The sequence below is a fragment of the Anomaloglossus baeobatrachus genome, chromosome 4 (genome assembly GCF_048569485.1).
Source record: "Anomaloglossus baeobatrachus isolate aAnoBae1 chromosome 4, aAnoBae1.hap1, whole genome shotgun sequence".
Classification (NCBI taxonomy): Eukaryota; Metazoa; Chordata; class Amphibia; order Anura; family Aromobatidae; genus Anomaloglossus; species Anomaloglossus baeobatrachus.
The window spans coordinates 141428805-141435222 of NC_134356.1; positions in this window are offsets into that span (position 1 = coordinate 141428805).

The following is a 6418-nucleotide window of genomic DNA, read 5'->3' on the forward strand; positions in this document are numbered from 1 at the left end:
ATTTTTTGCTATTATTATAGCTTATTAAAAACAGAGCAGGAGGGTGTCATGCAGAGGTGCTAGAAATAGCTTGGCACCAGTGGGGCACTAATGGAAGTCCAACAGCCACTTCTTGTATGCCACTAAATGGCAGAATTTTTTGCTATTATTATAGCTTATTAAAAACAGAGCAGGAGGGTGTCATGCAGAGGTGCTAGAAATAGCTTGGCACCAGTGGGGCACTAATAGAAGTCCAACAGCCACTTCTTGTATGCCACTAAATGGCAGCATTTTTTGCTATTATTATAGCTTATTAAAAACAGAGCAGGAAAGTGTCATGCAGAGGTGCTAGAAATAGCTTGACACCAGTGGGGCACTAATGGAAGTCCAACAGCCACTTCTTGTATGCCACTAAATGGCAGCATTTTTTGCTATTATTATAGCTTATTAAAAACAGAGCAGGAGGGTGTCATGCAGAGGTGCTAGAAATAGCTTGGCACCAGTGGGGCACTAATGGAAGTCCAACAGCCACTTCTTGTATGCCACTAAATGGCAGCATTTTTTGCTATTATTATAGCTTATTAAAAACAGAGCAGGAGGGTGTCATGCAGAGGTGCTAGAAATAGCTTGGCACCAGTGGGGCACTAATGGAAGTCCAACAGCCACTTTTTGTATGCCACTAAATGGCAGCATTTTTTGCTATTATTATAGCTTATTAAAAACAGAGCAGGAGGGTGTCATGCAGAGGTGCTAGAAATAGCTTGGCACCAGTGGGACACTAATAGAAGTCCAACAGCCACTTCTTGTATGCCACTAAATGGCAGCATTTTTTGCTATTATTATAGCTTATTAAAAACAGAGCAGGAAAGTGTCATGCAGAGGTGCTAGAAATAGCTTGGCACCAGTGGGGCACTAATGGAAGTCCAACAGCCACTTCTTGTATGCCACTAAATGGCAGCATTTTTTGCTATTATTATAGCTTATTAAAAACAGAGCAGGAGGGTGTCATGCAGAGGTGCTAGAAATAGCTTGGCACCAGTGGGGCACTAATGGAAGTCCAACAGCCACTTCTTGTATGCCACTAAATGGCAGCATTTTTTGCTATTATTATAGCTTATTAAAAACAGAGCAGGAGGGTGTCATGCAGAGGTGCTAGAAATAGCTTGGCACCAGTGGGGCACTAATGGAAGTCCAACAGCCACTTTTTGTATGCCACTAAATGGCAGCATTTTTTGCTATTATTATAGCTTATTAAAAACAGAGCAGGAGGGTGTCATGCAGAGGTGCTAGAAATAGCTTGGCACCAGTGGGGCACTAATGGAAGTCCAACAGCCATTTCTTGTATGCCACTAAATGGCAGTATTTTTTGCTATTATTATAGCTTATTAAAAACAGAGCAGGAGGGTGTCATGCAGAGGTGCTAGAAATAGCTTGGCACCAGTGGGGCACTAATGGAAGTCCAACAGCCACTTCCTGTATGCCACTAAATGGCAGCATTTTTTGCTATTATTATAGCTTATTAAAAACAGAGCAGGAGGGTGCCATGCAGAGGTGCTAGAAATAGCTTGGCACCAGTGGGACACTAATGGAGTACAACAGCCATTTCTTGTATGCCACTAAATGGCAGCATTTTTTGCTATTATTATAGCTTTTTAAAAACAGAGCAGGAGGGTGTCATGCAGAGGTGCTAGAAATAGCTGGGCACCAGTGGGGCACTAATGGAAGTCCAACAGCCACTTCTTGTATGCCACTAAATGGCAGCATTTTTTGCTATTATTATAGCTTATTAAAAACAGAGCAGGAGGGTGCCATGCAGAGGTGCTAGAAATAGCTTGGCACCAGTGGGACACTAATGGAGTACACCAGCCATTTCTTGTATGCCACTAAATGGATGCATTTTTTTGCTATTATTATAGCTTTTTAAATACAGAGCAGGAGGGTGTCATGCAGAGGTGCTAGAAATAGCTTGGCACCAGTGGGGCACTAATGGAAGTCCAACAGCCACTTCTTGTATGCCACTAAATGGCAGCATTTTTTGCTATTATTATAGCTTATTAAAAACAGAGCAGGAGGGTGTCATGCAGAGGTGCTAGAAATAGCTTGGCACCAGTGGGACACTAATGGAGTACAACAGCCACTTCTTGTATGGCACTAAATGGCAGCATTTTTTGCTATTATTATAGCTTATTAAAAACAGAGCAGGAGGGTGTCATGCAGAGGTGCTAGAAATAGCTTGGCACCAGTGGGACACTAATGGAGTACAACAGCCACTTCTTGTATGGCACTAAATGGCAGCATTTTTTGCTATTATTATAGCTTTTTAAAAACAGAGCAGGAGGGTGTCATGCAGAGGTGCTAGAAATAGCTTGGCACCAGTGGGGCACTAATGGAAGTCCAACAGCCACTTCTTGTATGCCACTAAATGGCAGCATTTTTTACTATTATTATAGCTTATTAAAAACAGAGCAGGAGGGTGTCATGCAGAGGTGCTAGAAATAGCTTGGCACCAGTGGGGCACTAATGGAATTCCAACAGCCACTTCTTGTATGCCACTAAATGGCAGCATTTTTTGCTATTATTATAGCTTATTAAAAACAGAGCAGGAGGGTGTCATGCAGAGGTGCTAGAAATAGCTTGGCACCAGTGGGGCACTAATGGAAGTCCAACAGCCACTTCTTGTATGCCACTAAATGGCAGCATTTTTTGCTATTATTATAGCTTATTAAAAACAGAGCAGGAGGGTGTCATGCAGAGGTGCTAGAAATAGCTTGGCACCAGTGGGACACTAATGGAGTACAACAGCCACTTCTTTTATGCCACTATATGGCAGCATTTTTTGCTATTATTATAGCTTATTAAAAACAGAGCAGGAGGGTGTCATGCAGAGGTGCTAGAAATAGCTTGGCACCAGTGGGACACTAATGGTGTACAACAGCCTCTTCTTGTATGGCACTAAATGGCAGCATTTTTTGCTATTATTATAGCTTATTAAAAACAGAGCAGGAGGGTGTCATGCAGAGGTGCTAGAAATAGCTTGGCACCAGTGGGGCACTAATGGAAGTCCAACAGCCACTTCTTGTATGCCACTAAATGGCAGAATTTTTTGCTATTATTATAGCTTATTAAAAACAGAGCAGGAGGGTGTCATGCAGAGGTGCTAGAAATAGCTTGGCACCAGTGGGACACTAATAGAAGTCCAACAGCCACTTCTTGTATGCCACTAAATGGCAGAATTTTTTGCTATTATTATAGCTTATTAAAAACAGAGCAGGAAAGTGTCATGCAGAGGTGCTAGAAATAGCTTGGCACCAGTGGGGCACTAATGGAAGTCCAACAGCCACTTCTTGTATGCCACTAAATGGCAGCATTTTTTGCTATTATTATAGCTTATTAAAAACAGAGCAGGAGGGTGTTTTGCAGAGGTGCTAAAAATAGCTTGGCACCAGTGGGGCACTAATGGAAGTCCAACAGCCACTTCTTGTATGCCACTAAATGGCAGCATTTTTTGCTATTATTATAGCTTATTAAAAACAGAGCAGGAGGGTGTCATGCAGAGGTGCTAGAAATAGCTTGGCACCAGTGGGGCACTAATGGAAGTCCAACAGCCACTTTTTGTATGCCACTAAATGGCAGCATTTTTTGCTATTATTATAGCTTATTAAAAACAGAGCAGGAGGGTGTCATGCAGAGGTGCTAGAAATAGCTTGGCACCAGTGGGGCACTAATGGAAGTCCAACAGCCATTTCTTGTATGCCACTAAATGGCAGTATTTTTTGCTATTATTATAGCTTATTAAAAACAGAGCAGGAGGGTGCCATGCAGAGGTGCTAGAAATAGCTTGGCACCAGTGGGACACTAATGGAGTACAACAGCCATATCTTGTATGCCACTAAATGGCAGCATTTTTTGCTATTATTATAGCTTTTTAAAAACAGAGCAGGAGGGTGTCATGCAGAGGTGCTAGAAATAGCTTGGCACCAGTGGGGCACTAATGGAAGTCCAACAGCCACTTCTTGTATGCCACTAAATGGCAGCATTTTTTGCTATTATTATAGCTTATTAAAAACAGAGCAGGAGGGTGCCATGCAGAGGTGCTAGAAATAGCTTGGCACCAGTGGGACACTAATGGAGTACACCAGCCATTTCTTGTATGCCACTAAATGGATGCATTTTTTTGCTATTATTATAGCTTTTTAAATACAGAGCAGGAGGGTGTCATGCAGAGGTGCTAGAAATAGCTTGGCACCAGTGGGGCACTAATGGAAGTCCAACAGCCACTTCTTGTATGCCACTAAATGGCAGCATTTTTTGCTATTATTATAGCTTATTAAAAACAGAGCAGGAGGGTGTCATGCAGAGGTGCTAGAAATAGCTTGGCACCAGTGGGACACTAATGGAGTACAACAGCCACTTCTTGTATGGCACTAAATGGCAGCATTTTTTGCTATTATTATAGCTTATTAAAAAAAGAGCAGGAGGGTGTCATGCAGAGGTGCTAGAAATAGCTTGGCACCAGTGGGGCACTAATGGAAGTCCAACAGCCACTTCTTGTATGCCACTAAATGGCAGCATTTTTTACTATTATTATAGCTTATTAAAAACAGAGCAGGAGGGTGTCATGCAGAGGTGCTAGAAATAGCTTGGCACCAGTGGGACACTAATGGAGTACAACAGCCACTTCTTTTATGCCACTATATGGCAGCATTTTTTGCTATTATTATAGCTTATTAAAAACAGAGCAGGAGGGTGTCATGCAGAGGTGCTAGAAATAGCTTGGCACAGTGGGACACTAATGGTGTACAACAGCCTCTTCTTGTATGGCACTAAATGGCAGCATTTTTTGCTATTAATATAGCTTATTAAAAACAGAGCAGGAGGGTGTCATGCAGAGGTGCTAGAAATAGCTTGGCACCAGTGGGACACTAATGGTGTACAACAGCCTCTTCTTGTATGGCACTAAATGGCAGCATTTTTTGCTATTAATATAGCTTATTAAAAACAGAGCAGGAGGGTGTCATGCAGAGGTGCTAGAAATAGCTTGGCACCAGTGGGGCACTAATGGAAGTCCAACAGCCTCTTCTTGTATGCCACTAAACGGCAGCATTTTTTGCTATTATTATAGCTTATTAAAAACAGAGCAGGAGGGTGTCATGCAGAGGTGCTAGAAATAGCTTGGCACCAGTGGGACACTAATGGAGTACAACAGCCACTTCTTGTATGCCACTAAATGGCAGCATTTTTTGCTATTATTATAGCTTATTAAAAACAGAGCAGGAGGGTGTCATGCAGAGGTGCTAGAAATAGCTTGGCAGCAGTGGGACACTAATGGAGTACAACAGCCACTATTTGTATGCCACTAAATGGCAGCATTATTTGCTGTTATTATAGCTTATTAAAAACAGAGCAGGAGGGTGTCATGCAGAGGTGCTAGAAATAGCTTGGCACCAGTGGGGCACTAATGGAAGTCCAACAGCCACTTCTTGTATGCCACTAAATGGCAGCATTTTTTGCTATTATTATAGCTTATTAAAAACAGAGCAGGAGGGTGTCATGCAGAGGTGCTAGAAGTAGCTTGGCAATAGTGGGGCACTAATGGAAGTCCAACAGCCACTTCTTGTATGCCACTAAATGGCAGCATTTTTTGCTATTATTATAGCTTATTAAAAACAGAGCAGGAGGGTGTCATGCAGAGGTGCTAGAAATAGCTTGGCACCAGTGGGACACTAATGGAGTACAACAGCCATTTCTTGTATGCCACTAAATGGCAGCATTTTTTGCTATTATTATAGCTTTTTAAAAACAGAGCAGGAGGGTGTCATGCAGAGGTGCTAGAAATAGCTTGGCACCAGTGGGGCACTAATGGAAGTCCAACAGCCACTTCCTGTATGCCACTAAATGGCAGCATTTTTTGCTATTATTATAGCTTATTAAAAACAGAGCAGGAGGGTGCCATGCAGAGGTGCTAGAAATAGCTTGGCACCAGTGGGACACTAATGGAGTACACCAGCCATTTCTTGTATGCCACTAAATGGATGCATTTTTTTGCTATTATTATAGCTTTTTAAATACAGAGCAGGAGGGTGTCATGCAGAGGTGCTAGAAATAGCTTGGCACCAGTGGGGCACTAATGGAAGTCCAACAGCCACTTCTTGTATGCCACTAAATGGCAGCATTTTTTGCTATTATTATAGCTTATTAAAAACAGAGCAGGAGGGTGTCATGCAGAGGTGCTAGAAATAGCTTGGCACCAGTGGGACACTAATGGAGTACAACAGCCACTTTTTGTATGCCACTAAATGGCAGCATTTTTTGCTATTATTATAGCTTATTAAAAACAGAGCAGGAGGGTGTCATGCAGAGGTGCTAGAAATAGCTTGGCACCAGTGGAACACTAATGGAGTACAAAAGCCACTTCTTGTATGCCACTAAATGGCAGCAT